This window comes from Ursus maritimus, unplaced genomic scaffold (genome assembly GCF_017311325.1).
Source record: "Ursus maritimus isolate PB19 unplaced genomic scaffold, ASM1731132v1 scaffold_10, whole genome shotgun sequence".
NCBI lineage: Eukaryota > Metazoa > Chordata > Mammalia > Carnivora > Ursidae > Ursus > Ursus maritimus.
The window spans coordinates 25475106-25491109 of NW_024423344.1; positions in this window are offsets into that span (position 1 = coordinate 25475106).

Here is a 16004-nt window from a genome sequence, read left to right on the forward strand (position 1 = left end):
TTAGTTAACATACAGAGTAATATTAGTTTCAGGTGTACAATAGAGTGATTCAACAGTTCTCCTTTATCAATTTTTCAGTTGGGTTATTGGTCTCTTTGTTGTTGAGTTGCACGAGTTCTTTTGTATTCTGGATACAAGTCCCTTACCGGAGATATGACTTGGATATTTTCTCTCACATTTCACTTTATCAAATGTTTTTCAACATCAGGGAAGATACTTTTGATCTATATAAGTGGGGAATCATATTAATAGCTTTCTAAATATTAGTGAAACATCCTCATATTCCTGATATGAACCCTTTCTAGCCAAGAGATGTAATTCTTTCCATATGCTGCTGCTCTACTCCATTTGCTACCATTTTGTTTAGAATTTTACAATGATATTCATAAGTGAGATTAGTCTGTAGCTTTCTTTTTTGTATTATCTTCATTAAATTTTATTATTTCATTTAAGTAGATCATTTATTTGGTAAAGAACCCTTCTGAAACCATCTGGCCTGGTGGTTGCATCTTGGGAGAGCTATGGGAGAGGAGTGACAACTGTCTCTATTGCTTCTTAGCAACTGATGTGTTTAGATTTTCTATCTTTTCTGAGAATACTTCTGTTAATTCATCTTTTTTAGAGAAAATATACATATATTCATTTGGCTGAAGCAAAATTCTGTTTTATAATTTCTCCAAATTTCCTGTCTGTGCTGATTCTCACGTCATGTTTTCACATGGTCCTTTAATAATAGCCCAGGTTGCTTTTTGGGATGGCCACGTGCTGAATACAGAAGTAGAAGTACTGGGTGCTTTCATGAGTCTCACCAAGGCCTCTGATCTCTGTTCTAGAATATTGCATTAGCCCTCAGCATCCCTCCTGCTTATTTGAAGACATGAACCGTGGCTCCTAGTAATAGCAAATGTGGCTTCCTTGGCTAGTGTGTGAATACCTTTGTTAAGAATTATCATAATGATCCAGAAGTTTTTCCACTGTTCTTTCTGCCCAGGGACCACAGTCCAAGATCCAAAAGAAAGATTAACTCAATAGCTCCTTCCCTGCCTCACCCCACCTCGTCCTATAACCTCACCATCATCAGATCAGGGCCCAGTAGCTAGAAAAAACTAGACTCCTGTCACCCTGCCACTTTATTGAATTTTCTTACCCTTTGTATTAATTTTCTTGTGGATTCTCCTGTGTAATAATCCAGTCCCTAGACAAAGAATTTTCCCCTCCTGCTACCTATATCATTCAGAGTCAACATGGACAGGCACAATCTCCTCCAAAACTCAGCCTCGTTGCTCCTTAATATTTTTATCTGCTGGCCAAGACCAATGCCTGGAACATAGGGAACACCAGGCAGCAAATGTTATCGACTGGGCAGCTATGTGACCTTACCTATATTCAGGATTACCTGAAACACTAGATATGAAAACAGTTTTTTTAAAATCCTAGTGATGGTTCAAGGTAATAGTTCTTGACTGGAAAGATGGCATAAGAATGAATAATGTAACATGTTATTAGATATCTGTGGATCCCCTGCTGTGTGAAAGACTCTATATACACACATATGAAATTATAACAATTTGTCATAATTTTTAGTCATTCATATTAGAAGGCATTCAACAGAGCCTTTGTGTCATGGTCATAGATCCAGGGTATGGAACGGATCAAAAATGTGAAACCCTCTGCCACCCCTCCTGCCCCCCCACCCCAGTCTTGTTTTCAAAGCTCTCAATCAGGCTGCCCCTTTCCTGGCCAGCCTTAGTTCTTGGTCCTCTGCTGAGGCCTCACCGGCCAGTGAAGACCAGATCCTGTCTGTGCTCAAGCTGTTTCCCATCCTCCAAGAGTGCTCTCCCCTCATCCTTCCACCACCCAGTCCTCATCTATTGTTTTGGGCCCATTTCTAGAGTCTCCCCCTGCACAGCCTTTCCTACAAGTCAAGCCATTTGATACTGAAGAGAGCACAGCCTGCTTCACTCCATGAACTTTTATACTGCAGAAACATATGGCTTCACATATGGCAGGTGCTGGTGAGCTCCCTGATGGCCAAAACAGCAATGTCAATGGCCATGTCCCCTCAACACGTCACACAGCATCCAGCATATTCTACTGGCTCTGCAGGCATATGTTAATTGTTAGAGACCCCGGAAGAAAATGGCTCTGAACCTACAATCAAAAGTGGACACAGGCAGAATCTGCCCTTCTCGTGGGGTAGGGGATAGTCATGGGAGTGCAGCTCCCCTCCCCCTGCCCACCATGAACGTGGCGCCAGGAGAGGTCACCCACAAAGACGATGTTCTATCTCATTACCAATTCAGTCCCTGTGGAAACCCTCGCCAGGGCCCTTAATTTCTTGTGTTAAAACAACAAACGAGGTGACCCCAGCACAATCTCTAATAGGTAGCATGGGTCAACAATTATTCATTTGTACTAGTGCTTTTTGCATGACGGGCTGAGATGAAAATTTGTCCTCTTCCTGGCAAGAGCTATAAATTAGTTTTATGCTACTGTTAAACCCAGAGGCAAAAAGGGGAAGGGATTGGAAGTGGGGGAGGGGCAGCAAATAAGGCCTGACCACTTCCAGTGACAAAGCTACTTCTTGGACTGTGTAGACAAGGGGGAGGGGACAGCCGAAGACGATGAAATTTGGCCAGTAAAAAACACTGATGCAGAGTCTCCGACACAAGACAATGAACTCTTCAAGGATCTGAACTGAATCTTATTTTTCTTTTTATCCCAGTATCTGGCAGGTTTGCTGGATGAACAAACTAGTAAATGATGGGATGTATGCAGCCATTGTGTCTCTCTTAGCCAGATCCAAATGAAACCAATTATGCCACATCCCTATGAGTTCCTGAGTTCTCCAGGGCCAAAGGGAGCCAATAAAAATGATGGTGTTAATCAACCTTTTATGCATGTATTGTTCCATAAGATGTTAAGTGGGAAAAAACAGCTTATAAGAAGTTGCATTTAGTGTTTAGGTGTTTATGTTTAAAAGGCACTGAAAAAAGTACACGCCAAAATGCTGATAATAGCATTTGTCAAGAACGGTGGCATTCAGAGTTTTCTATTCTCTTCTTCATACTATGAAGAGTTTTCTAAAATGTGTGTAATGAGAATACATTCCCTTCTAATCGGGAAAAAAAAGAGGTTTTTTTGCTTGTTTGTTTTTTAAATCTATCATCCTCCCTTAGTTATCTTCTAGAAAAAGAGAACAGTGGTGTAGACCATCTAGAAGATGGGAAAAATCACCCATGCTTGACTTTGGAATCTGTTACATACATTTTTTTTTCCCCAGAAGATTTATCTTCCTAATTATGCTTTGCTCTTTACTTAATATTAAGATTAGTTCTAAGTCCCTTAGCTCCCTTGCCAACTAATGAGCTCAACTACATGGCAGGAAAAGACAGTTTGGAATGAAATGAATTATGAGCTGCAGATAATCCGCAGGCACACAAGTGAGCTTTGGCTGCACACACAGAGAGGGGTAGGAGGCTCTGGGGGGCTCAGTTCCCATGCTCAAAAGCCAGACTCCTGAGGATCAAAACCCAGTTCCACTACTATGAACCCCAAGGTCTCAGGAAAGCCCCTTATCCTTTCTGTGCTCTCGTTTCTTGTTTCTTCATTTGCAAACTGCTAGTGATGATGGTCTCCACCTCCTGGAGCCCAGAGGAGGATTAAACGAGACGATGCGTGTAATGTGTTTAGCACAGGCCCTCCGCAGGTGTCAGCCAGGACAACTGTGTGTTGGGGGCACACCCTGCCATGATTCGCATCCATCTAATAACTCCTTCCAAATGGATTTCACTGTTTATAACCCATTTTAACATACTCCTCACATCCTCTAGGAGGGGAAGCCAGTTTCATTATTCTCATTTTACAGTTATAAAAACGAAGCCCTGGAAAAGTGAAAAGAGTTGCTCTTGGTTTTGTAAGGAGTGAAAGGACTGAGACCACATCTCAGTTCTCCATGATCTGGTTTTGCCATGAGCCCCCACTCTGCCACCATCACACATAATCTATGCCTCCACACCCTTTCCTAGCCAACACAAGGAGACATAGGTTTCATCCCGAGGCCTATTCATCAAGACATGGGAAGATGAGCCAGGGAATTACTGTTAAGTGCTTGGCCGAGATCAGATGCTATGCAAATGCTGAAGTCTAGTAATAGGGGAAATTGAAGAGACTTCAGTTCATTTTTGCTCCTGGTCATGAGGCTGGTACGTTAGCAGAGCTAGCTAGGATCGAGGGCTTGTCATTTCTGTATTTTATGGAGGAAGGCTTTAGTGCCATTAGCAATTTATCTTCCTTCTGAAATATTCTCCAATATTGGATTCATGGAAGAATTTTTTGGCAATGGTGGAACAGGGGAAAGCATGGGGAAGAAGAAAAAGACCTTCCAAATTCCCCTTCCTTTACAGGTAATTCATACAGAAATCAATCACTTTCCAGACCCTTAAATTGGATCCTAGCTCCTTCGTTGCCCCCTCCCCGCCAAGGCTTCCTTCTTTTCCCTCTTACCTTCCCTCTCCTCTCATTGGGTTCAGCATTAAGAGAAGAGAAAGTGAAAAAGGACAGGGCAACTTGCACTCAACTTGCCCTAAACTGGGCAGGATGCCGTCCTGACAGTTCTCCGACAAACCCCTCCTGACTCTGACAGCCTCTGCCGCCCTCACCGGAAAACCCCACTTTGTGACAATAGGGACCATGTTTGCTTCGTTCACCAGTTTATCCCCAGCACCTAGTAACTGCTCAACATATATATGTTAAATGAATGAATGAGTGGGCAAATGAATGAATGAATTCACTATGTAACAGCAGAACAGTGTGGAAATCATTGGATTCTGCTGAAGAGGGTGATGTTTGTGTATGTAATACTACTTAAAACAAAGAGGAGGGAGCGCCTGGGTGGCTCAGTTGGTTGAACGTCTAACTTTTGGTTTTGGCTCAGGTCATGATCTCAGGGTTCTGAGATCGAGCCCTGGATTAGTCTCTGTTCTCAGCAGGGAGTCTGCCCCACACAGCCCCCCCCCCACCAGGACCAATTGCGTGTCCAGGCACACTCTCTCTCTCTCTCTCCCTGAAATAAATAATAAATCTTTAAAAAAATGAAGAGGAGGAAGCTGCTTCTAACTTCTGAACATGAAAACCCAATTAAACTAAATAGTAGGAAATTGCAGGCAGTCATAAAAATGAAGAATTTATTAATTAAAGCTAAGCTCTCTGAAAGAATGAATTTAAATACTTTGACAAGAAAGAATATAAACCAACTTGCCATTCTGTGCTTAAAAAATCCCCTCAGAGTGATGCTTCCTTCCTGCCCCTCCTGTGAAGTCCACCTGCCTTCCAAGTTCCGTCTGGCCGTGGGGGCTCTGAGGACAGACAAATTACGTGGTGTCTTGTGGAATCAGGCAGCCCTACTGCCTATGTTACAAAGGTATTTTGGAACCTGCAAGGATTTGGAGGTTGTTGAAGAGTCAGATAGTGAAGAAGAATGTCTAAGATCACTGAGAATCCTCCATCTGATTCCAGAAGGGCTGCCTGGCAGGCTATAAGTGGGTGGGACTAGCCTATCTAGCTCGTCCTCCTCCTCCAAGGGCAGCTGTGACCCAGGTGCTCTGACCTGCAGGCTGGTGAGGCAGGCAGGGCCTCAGCCCCAGCTCAGAGCCGCTGACTTAGTCTTCACTTGCCCCAGATGCCCAGCAGACTCATGTGCACACTGAGGCCTGCTGGGCTCGCCTGCTGTCTGCCGAGCAGTAAGAGGAGTTTTGCTGCTTGTGATACTACAAGGGACATTGTGGGATTTATACAAGTGCAAGGCACAAAATCAGGTGCTTTGGATCATTCAGAGCTTTGCATGTGCCTTTCCTTCTGAACATTCCCCAGAGCATGGGAAAAAGTAGACAGATAGGAGGCAAGCCCAGCCCCCGGGGTGATCCTAGAAGTAAGCCGAGCTGCAGGCATAGTACGCGCGGCTGCAATCCTAGCCTGCAGATAGGGACTCAGTGTCCTTCCCTTGGGCTGGCTGGAGAGTCTGGGACACTGTAGAAAGTGAGCACCCTTCACTGGGGCATGGGGGAGATGTGAACAAAACAGACCCAACATTGAAAGGTGGCCATGGTGAATTCTGGAAAGAAATGCACTTATGGGAACAATTTCAATTGCCTTGAAGTACATTGGGCTAATTATCATAGCGGACACTAATAAACGTGTTCCTTAGAGACACACGGTGACTGTAATAACTCAAAGATGAATATTGGATGAATGAGTTATTAGGGCCTGGCCGGACCGCTAACCTCCCAAGCCCAGGGGGCAGCTCTTCTCCCTTCTGCCTTCCTAGGCCTTCCCCCAAAGCCTAAGATTTTTTATTAAATATGTACCCAGCTACTAGGAAAGCTTTAGAGTCAATAAAACACCTGCCCCCACCTCGCTTACGGGGATTTACTCGGAGCTGTCAGCCACTTTCCATTGTGGTACTGGTCCTCGACTAGGGTGAGGAGGGCCATGCTGCAGAGAGGGAAGAAGCCTTTATTCAGCCAGGCACTCACCCCAAAGTTAGGGTTAGCCTCCTCTAACCCCTTGACATGCTCTGGTACTAGTTTCATCCTCGGCCCCTAATCTCATCTCAGAGAGGAGCCTGCCACCCTTAGAACCAACGGGCTAGGCTGCACCACTCCAGGCATGACTGGGAATGCCCTCCTCTGCCTTTCCTCCCAGTTCCAGGCCCTGCATCTTCCTGGGAGTGTCAGCCCACAGGACTCTTCTGTCCCCAGGGCCTATCCTGCTGTGACTCTCCTCCCCAACCTCCAATCCCTTAGGTATTAGCATCACAGGCAACCAGATCAATCCATGGGTCAAATGAGCGCATGGAAAAATGAGAGAAAAGCCTTTCTAGGGTTCTTCCTTAAGCTTTGTGCAATGTGCCCATTTAGTAGTGACCTAGAGACAATGACCACATACACCACTCCCCTCCTTTCCTTTGTTCACATAGAGCATACAGTATACATATAGCATAGCAATATCTCAATGGACTTATAGGTGTGTGTGTGTGTGTCCATATAACCACCACCTAGATCAAGAGTTAAAATATGCCCAGCCCCCCCAAAGGGTCCCTCGCGCCGGTTCCCAGTCAATATGCCCCCACACAAAGATAACCACTGTTCAAGCCTCGATCACCATACAGCAGTTTTGCATGTTTTTGAACTTTATAGAAATAGAATTATTATGTACTCTTCTGTGTCTAGCTTTTCTTTATTCAACAGATTTTTGAAGTTTATCCACGTCACTGTGTGTAACAGGAGTTCATTCTCTTGTTACAGCTGTGTAGCACGGCATTGTGTGAATTTACCACAATGTATCCATTTAAAGGAGGTTTAGGTGGTTTTTAGATTTGGGGCTATTATGAATTGATCCTTCTATAAATATTCATGTGTATGTTTTTTCATCACATAACGCTCATTTCTGTCAGGTGTTGAATATAACCATAAAGGGGCTGAGCTTGTATTCTACTTGTAGGCTGGCAAAGCAGCCTGCCCCAGTTTCATAGATGCTGGTGGAAAACATGAGACTCTTGCCTCAGAGATGAAGGGCACTTTCTTAGCCACACAATAGCAACCGCTAGGGTATTTGCATTTTCATACCAGTTCCCTGAAACCCAATCCCCACAGGGTACTGCAGGGAGGGCGGACAGATGTCTGCACACACAGTAAGTTCCATTACAAAAGCTTAGGGAACCCCAATCTCTTCTAATGTACAGTAAGCATGCCTGCCCTTAACTCCAGAGGAAGATACGGTGTCTGTGTCCCAAGGCTATAAGCAAAACTCTCCTTTGCTCCTGAACAACACTATCTTTCTATTCAAGGCTGTTCACTACAAAAACATCCTTGAAAACATGTTCTGGAATAAAGGACACTCAGTGCCATGCTTGCAAGATGTGCAAAAATGCAAGAGATCAATGAAGAATTACTTCCCAACAAGCGTATGCCCAGGAGTGGAACTGCTGAGTCAAAGGGGCTGGTGTATACTTAGCTTCAGTTGCCTCAAAAACTTTCCCCAAGTTATTGCATCAATTTGCACTCCCATCAGCAGTGTATGAGAGTTTCAATTGCTCCACATCCCTGCCAACACTTGGTATTGTTGATCTGTTTCATGTAAGCCATCTTGACTTGGCCATACCTCTGTTTTTTCAGGGACCCTTCCACAAAGCAGGGCTGTTTACATGTTATTTACAAAGATGGTTCGAATCATCATGAATACCACTGCAATGGGCAGTGTAGACTGGAGGCTCTGGGGAGGCAGGAAGACACAAAGGGCAAACTTCCCTCAGGAAACATGATTTAAAGGTATAGAAAGGACGAGGTAGTTCCTAAGCAGGGGGAGCTGGTCTTAAGGGAAGGCACTGCCTACACAATGCTCTTCAGGCCCACCACCACGGCTGAGGGGGCCTCAAAGAGGAAAGAAGGATGTGCAGGTGGGGAAGGGGGGAGGACCAATGACCAGACCTGCTCAGAGGATTGCCTGACTTTCTAGCAGCACCACACTAGCCAAAATGCTGGTAAATGATGCTGACAATGAAGATGATGATGAAGGTGATGGTAATCACTTACAGAGTACCAGCTATGTTCCAGGCACTAAGCTAGGCTCTACAACCAGCATCCATTGGCCAGTGATGAGATGGAAATGGTCAGTAAAGCCTTTTGCCATGGCAAACATTGGTCTTGGGTGAGAATTGTCAGAGAGCTTTAAGGGAGATTTGGAAGGGCTTTGGTGTTTTTATGATTTCATCTAATTCCAGTATAAGCCAGAAATTATGCAGGGTGGATTGCCTTAGCCTACATCTCAATCAACTAGCTAGTCGACAATAAAGATAGTAGGAGTGAACATGACAATAATGGTAATAATATCTTCTTACTCTGGGTAGGTACCACAAATGTGCTTTGTATACCATTCAGTCCTCACTTCAACCCTATGACCTAGTATTATTCCCATCTTATAAAGAAACTGAAGCTTAGAGAGGTTAATTAATGAATCCAGTCTCACAGTTTTTAGTAGCAAAGCCAGGATTCATTTCCAAGTTTGTCTGATTTCAAATATGTTTTCCTTCAACTCTGTAGCACTATCTTTCCATCTACTCTTCGTCAAATGACACACTTCCTATTTTAAGGACAGGCTTATAGGAAGAACTAATTTGCTAAAGATGATTATGTGGGAATTTAGCCTGCTGTTGAAAGATGATCTTTTGTGTGAAATGACCTGGTCCTCTGCTCCAGATTTGGGCGTTTCTGGTATTAGCATATGGATGTGAGTTGATAACCATCCTGGATGGACTAGAGGCCGCATCCATGCCTGTGTGTAGACACAGGGTTTGCTGACAGTGAAGCCATTCCCAGTCTTAATCATCCAGGAAAGCAGCAAGTCCTCAGGTAGGAAACCAGAATCCTAACTGGGGCTCCTAGGTAGGCAGAGAACCCCTGCTTCTCTCACAGCCTTGTCATTAAGGAGGAGTACAGCGTGCAGGCATGAATTCGTCAGTGGTGGAAAATTTGGAGACTGGGAGCCAGGACGGACAGACTGGAAAGTCCTAGAGGACAGGCCTAATATTATATACAGTAAGCGAGGCCTGACCCTAAGCATGGGTCCACTCTGAAAGTCTAGTCAGAGTGAGTTCAGGAATGCTTCTGTTACATTTGACTCTGAATCTGCAAAGAAAGAGTTCAAAGATACACTGGGGATTGGGGACACACATGAGTAAACACCTCTCTGCATTGCCTCCCCAGGTCCCTACAGACACTAGAAGTTCCACGGTTTCAGCAATCACAGGCTGGGTACCAATGGCTACTCTAAGGGGAAGGGATGGGGAAGGTACAGAGCTCTGGCAGAGAGGGCTGAGTTTGCAGAGTTCCTCGTCATGATGTCTTAAAAACAAAAACAAAAACAAAAACAAAAACAGGGATGGCATATGGCCTTGGAGCAGCCTGGCTGCCAGAATGTCTCGGACCACCCAGGACACATGTCTGCCCCCTCACAGATTCTGAAGTTTGCTTTTGTGTGTGTAGCCATTTTTAGCCACCCGTGCACGCTCTCAGGTGATGGCACAGACTCCTACCACCCCATGAGCAGCCCTGTCCTCTGCACCCTGCACTTGCCCAGACTGGTTGAAGCAGTGCTCCCAGCATGCTAGGTGCACCCCCCTCATGTCACTCCCTCAGTCCTACAGTCATCCTATGGAGATGCTCACGGTAACGGGGCTCCAATTCATTTATTTTTCACCTTTGGACTGCTCACACCAACACCCGGTTTCACTTGCCAATTGCGGATATAAAAAACCTGACTACACAAAAAGTTGCTTTTAAGAAAAAGTCTTTCATCTACAAGACTCAGAAACTCATTAGCAGGCTCAAAATCTCGCAAATGAAAGGCAGAGCCAAGAATGAATGAAGATGGAGCAGCACTCCTCTGACTCTGTGGTTTGACCGCAGGCCCGCCCCTAACACTTGCAGGGCTCAAGCCAAAGTGCAAACGGAGGTCCACATACTTACAAGTCCAGATACTTACAAGTAAGAATCAAGGTAAGAGACTCTTCAAATATGTTCTACCGTCCCACTTTAATAATCATGCCTTTATAGTGATCTGCGTGGCCACAGCCCCCAGCCAATGACCTGCCTCACCTTCTTCTTAATGAGGCTTAATCCTGCACTGTGATAGGTCTAAGGCAAAGACAAGTGAAGCCCCACTGGCCACACATCCAAGGTCTGTGTATATCCCCCCAAAATAGTCACCCACTGGGCGCATCTCATGTCTAATGGTCCACCTTCTGGAAGTTGGATCCCAGGAATAGCTTAGCTTCAGGAAGTTGACTTAGAGCCATTGGGTAGGGAATTCCAGCATGCCAGATATCTGGAGCGTGGTCTACAAGGTCCAGTTCAGGGGCTCTGGGTATGCACAACCCACTAGTGCCTCGTCTCATGAGGAGGGGTCTAAATGGAAGAGGGCCAATAAGCTTTAGTTGGACCGAAGTTACTTCCTGGTGACTGCAAGCAGAAAATAAATAATCAGGAAGGATGGGTGCATTCAGCCTTTCGTTAGGCCAGCGGTGCTGCTGAGATGTGGGAGGGGAAAGTGGGTCTAGATCAGTCTAGCAGGCGGGCAGATTTCCTGGGTTGATCCAGCAGACTGTCCTTCCCAAACAACTTGTAAAAAGCAATCTGCTATTGATAAAAGGAAGGTCTGAGGCTTAGAGTATCTCCGTAAAGAGTAAGAGCAAACAAAGTACCTCTCTGACATGAAAAGTATGTTCTTCAAAGCTTTCATTTTGCTGAGCTGAGCACACTTTATTGCCCTCCTTCCAGTCAGAGCCCAGTACATACTCTATGTCCCAAGGCTGTTGGGTTCTGGGCCAGAAGCTGCCAGGAGACCTTCCTGATAAGCCCACAGCTGTGGACACACGGGGACACACACACATACACACACACACACACACACACACCCCACACATTTCTATCAGATCAGAGAATAGAAGGGAGAGACAGAGCCTCCAACTGAAAAAAAGAAACCAGCTTTTCTACGGCTATGGTCCAGAACAGGGTTCCATTTATAAACCATGCGTGCGTTCATTCACTCGAGCAACAAGAATTTATTGGGAGTCTACTAGATGCCACACATGGCAAAGTGCTGGATTTGCCCATCGCTGGACTACGCATGGGGGAAACTAAACACAGCCCCTTGCCCTCAATGACTTCCAACCGAGTTGAGGAGAGAAGGCCATGAGCTAGTGATTTTCAGTGTGAGCCGTAATAAATAGTAGATTATATAGGAAGGTCTTCACTGCTGCTTGAATTCACTGAGCAGGGAGAATGGTGGCATCTCAGGGCTGATTGGTCTCAAACAGACAGTACCAGTTGGGCCTGTGGTTGACCCACTTAAAGGATATAAAGGACAAGAACCAGCACGACCCTCACGTGTGAAGCTGGCCCTAAGACACCGATGAGCGTGACAAATATGTAGCAGGCATCTGTTGCATGTTGGGCGCTGTGTTAACATTGAGGACATGTGAACAGTAAGTCCCCACCCTGATGGCTCTCAAAAGGCAGGGAACTATTCAGACCTAAATCACCCAACCCTGGGCATCCAAGGGCCAGGATCTAGGAACTAGAGAAGGTCCCTGAGAGCTCAAGGACGGAGTCATATTTTTTTGCGTTCAAAATGTCACCCACATAGTCCTTCCCAGCCCCTCACAGAGGGAGACGATACTGTATTTACACGATGACCAGGTTGGTTAAGAGGCTTTTGAAGTCATAGCACTGGTGTCTGTGTAGACACCTGTAGGGACACCTCTCATTGCTTTTTGCCCTTGGACCTTGGTTTTACAGTTTTGTTCACCACAATTTTCACGTTCCTCTTTTCTAACTGGTGCATGGCATACCTATCCCAAGACCCAAGGCTTCTGTGCACTTGATAACCGATATCTCCTTGTTCAACTGAAACATAATGTGATCATCAGTCAAGAAACTGCATCTGCAGCGGTGTAACAGAGGCAAGAATCAGAATCGCTTAGAGACAGACGGTCCTTGACTCGGTGGCCAGATACAGGAACATTTAAGGAATAAGCTTCTAGGCCCATCCCTAAAGTGAAGAATCTCTCTGAAGCATTTAAACCAATCTTCATGGCTTGAAAACCACAAATTTCATCAAGGCGGGTCCATTTCTAGCATTTATTATTCTGATTAACTACTAATTTCACCAATGAAAACCTCTGTGAAATGTTAATTAGCAGCATCTGGTGTGGATCAGAAAAATGGATACTAATTGAGGCAGCTGGAGTCGTTATCTCTGGAGTGTGGCCTTCCTGATAAAACGTTGGATGATCCCCTCAAAGTGTGAATTCCTGATTAGGAACTGACAGGCCCTAGAGTGTAGGTTAAAAAGGTATACATTCATATCACAGTCCCAACTCTAAAGTATTTTAGAGAAAATTATAGACATTATCATGCTGTCCATAGGAAGATCCCATCCATCTGTGGACCAAGTATAACTAAGTCTGGGGGAAACAGAGCATGAGACACATTTGCTAATGAAGATGTCCCATCCCAGGTGACAAAAGCCCCACCTTTGTTTTCTATCTCAGCTGAAATTTTTTTAACTGTTTAGAAGGCATTCCAGAGTCATCCTGGGTTTTTTGTGCACATGTACAGTCATTCTAGGTTTTGAGAAAAAGAAGTGAAGAGCCAGGGTGTCCCAGGAAAATGCAACATGTGACACTCAGCCTTCAACCTTGACCGTCCTTCCTGGAAACTGAAAATTTTTACACACTACGGAGTGGGACCTGGAAGTAGTTGTAATTATTCCCTCTTCTTAGTAGACCTGATTCCAGACTTGGTTCAGGCCTAGATCTTATCCCCAAACTCTGATACCTGCCCAGAAATGTTACCCTCTCCCCATCTGCTCTTTGTCCCTGTGTGTGAAATGTACTTCTAGTGATACAGCGTTCCTGCCCCTTCACCAAGCACTGGAAACCCCGGTTAAGTCGTTCTCACAAATGAGGGCTCGAGCAAACTCAGAGCAAATGCCTGTCATTTGAAACTGGGTACAAACCCTCCTTCAGCTGAAACGCGATAGCAGGGCTTGCTGATCACAGAGAGCAGATGCTGGAGAAAGGGTCACACGATTTTCCAGGGGCAGGTTTCCTCTTTGGAGGCCAGGATTTGGAGGGATAGCCATTACCAACCAAGGAAGTGTGGCTGAACAAATTAAGGAAGGAGTTTTTTAAAATCAATTACACCCTCAGTGGAAATGGTCTCACTAATGCTTGGGGAAAGAATTATACCCAGTCCATAAACCTAACACTTCTAAACCCAATTTTGCACATTATTCTAAAGGTTAATTCAAAATCTCTCTTCCAAAGGGGAAGTTAAGTACAGCCAATGGGAGGAAGGCATTCGCTGACTAACTGAGGAGTTTATCAGTCTGTAAGAGTTCATTAGTTTTAATTAGTGTAATCACTAATGTTGCATTAACAGTTTAGTGAAGGAAAGTAATTACTCACACATCCACTGTATTTGATGGGAAGATTAGAATTCATTTTCCAAAATGATTAGCATTTTGCCAATTAAAAGAATCCTTTTCTCCCTGCCAAAAGCCCTGTGACCTCACTCACCCAAAGATCGTTTCAATGAAACATATTTTACATCAGAAAATGGAGCAGGATGAAGTGAAGAATTAAGGCGGTGTTTATTCTTAGAGCCTCTGTGGGGCACAGCCGGTGCACGGGCTCGCTGAGTTTATAATGTCATGCTCTATTTGCACAGTCCTATTCACTTCAGTCGCTTTAGATGATGCCCCCGCCTTTGTCTCCCCGCAGCAATTAAAAAATGAAAATCGGCTAGTGGAAGATAAGGCCAAAAGGAAGCAACAGAGAGTCCAAGCGGAATGGCCATTGCTAAGGTCCTCTGGTTGGACAAGTGTGGGGACTTGCCACTGGCCCCACCCTGAGCCCACAGGAGGGCTCTGAGGCATGAAGCTGTGTCTCTCGGGCCCCCTAATGCCTTCCCCTGGCCACTGGTACCATCTTGGTGCCTCCGAGTGCCCTCCAGTACTATGGCCGCCTCTGCTCCGTCTCTACCAGCCTCCATCCACCCAGCCACATGGGACTTGTCATCTCTGCTATTTGCCCCATCTGCAAACCTTTGACTTCTTTTGTTAGAGCATCCACTCCTCACACCTTGCCCAGTGTAGATGTCGCTTCACCCTGACTAGAACAGCGACCTCTCCTACTTTGCACTCAGAGCCTCCCCGCCGCCGCATCCTGCAGTTTTGCATTCTATATTATACAAACTCATAGTAGCTACTGAGGCAAGAACAGGAGTCTTACTCTGTTGGGGATTCTCAGCCCCTTGCTCATCTGAGGGGCTGCACACATTTTTGTCAAATGGCTAAATGAATTGTAGTCATGCATCCGTCTCCCTGCCTCTATCAGCCTAGTCAAATTTCAGCCCAGGAGGCCCAGCCTGGTCAGATCAGTAAATATCACAGAGGAGGGAACGGAGACATTTGCATACAGGTGGGCATTCCCCCTTCACCTGTGCATCTTACCAACAACATTGTCAAAGGGAGCCGGTCCTTGTTGAGTGCATCTCTGGGCTCCCTTCTGGTGGGTCTCTGATTGGGTTTGGCCAATGGGAGGCACTGGCAGGAGTTTGGAGGGAGGGAAGAAAGGGAAGCCAAGGTATTTCTTCTCCACCCCATCCCTACTCTGATTTCATGTGTCTGATATTAGCTGCACAGAGTAGGATGCAGAAAATGGAAAATGGATCTGGAGAAGGGCTTGTGGAGAATAACAAGCCCAGAGACCATTTCTGAGATGGGAATTTCCAATGCTCTGTTGTCATGAGTCTATGTTGTGACAGGAGGCCAAGTGTGATGTCAGGATCTCCGGGCCCTTATGGTGGCCTGCGCTCAGCCCAGAGTGCTGCCCAAGCACAAAGGTCAGCAGACCAGGATAGACAGAGGCAGGCATGGACTGAGGCAGCAGGCCACCAGAGTAATCACCCAAATCCACATCTAAAGGGAAATGCCATCTTGATGTAGTACTTGATGTCGTTATTAAAGGTGTCTCACAGGCATTATTTCATTTGATCCCCAAATAACCCGTGGAGAGAAATACTTTGTTGATAGGGAAACTGACTTAATCAGGCCTGCTGGATAAACAGCAAAATAAACCAGAGTCTGCTGCCAGCCAGCCTGTGATCTGTGTCACCTTTCACTGATCTGGGCTCTATTCCCAGCTGCTCCCCTATGAGCCCTGAGACTTTGGGCAAGTAACTCAACCTCTCTGTGTTTCTTCATCTGTAAGACAAGCATTTATGTTTCTCTAGTGATTGTCATAAAGACAAAATGAGAGAGAGGACCTTCTCAGAGGCTGGGAGAGGGGACAGAGCTTGGAGCTTTCCCTGAGAGGCTGAGACTAGGCCGCCTTGAGCTTAGCAGACAAGGCCGACATGCTGCCAGTCCTGAGTCTGCTGGAA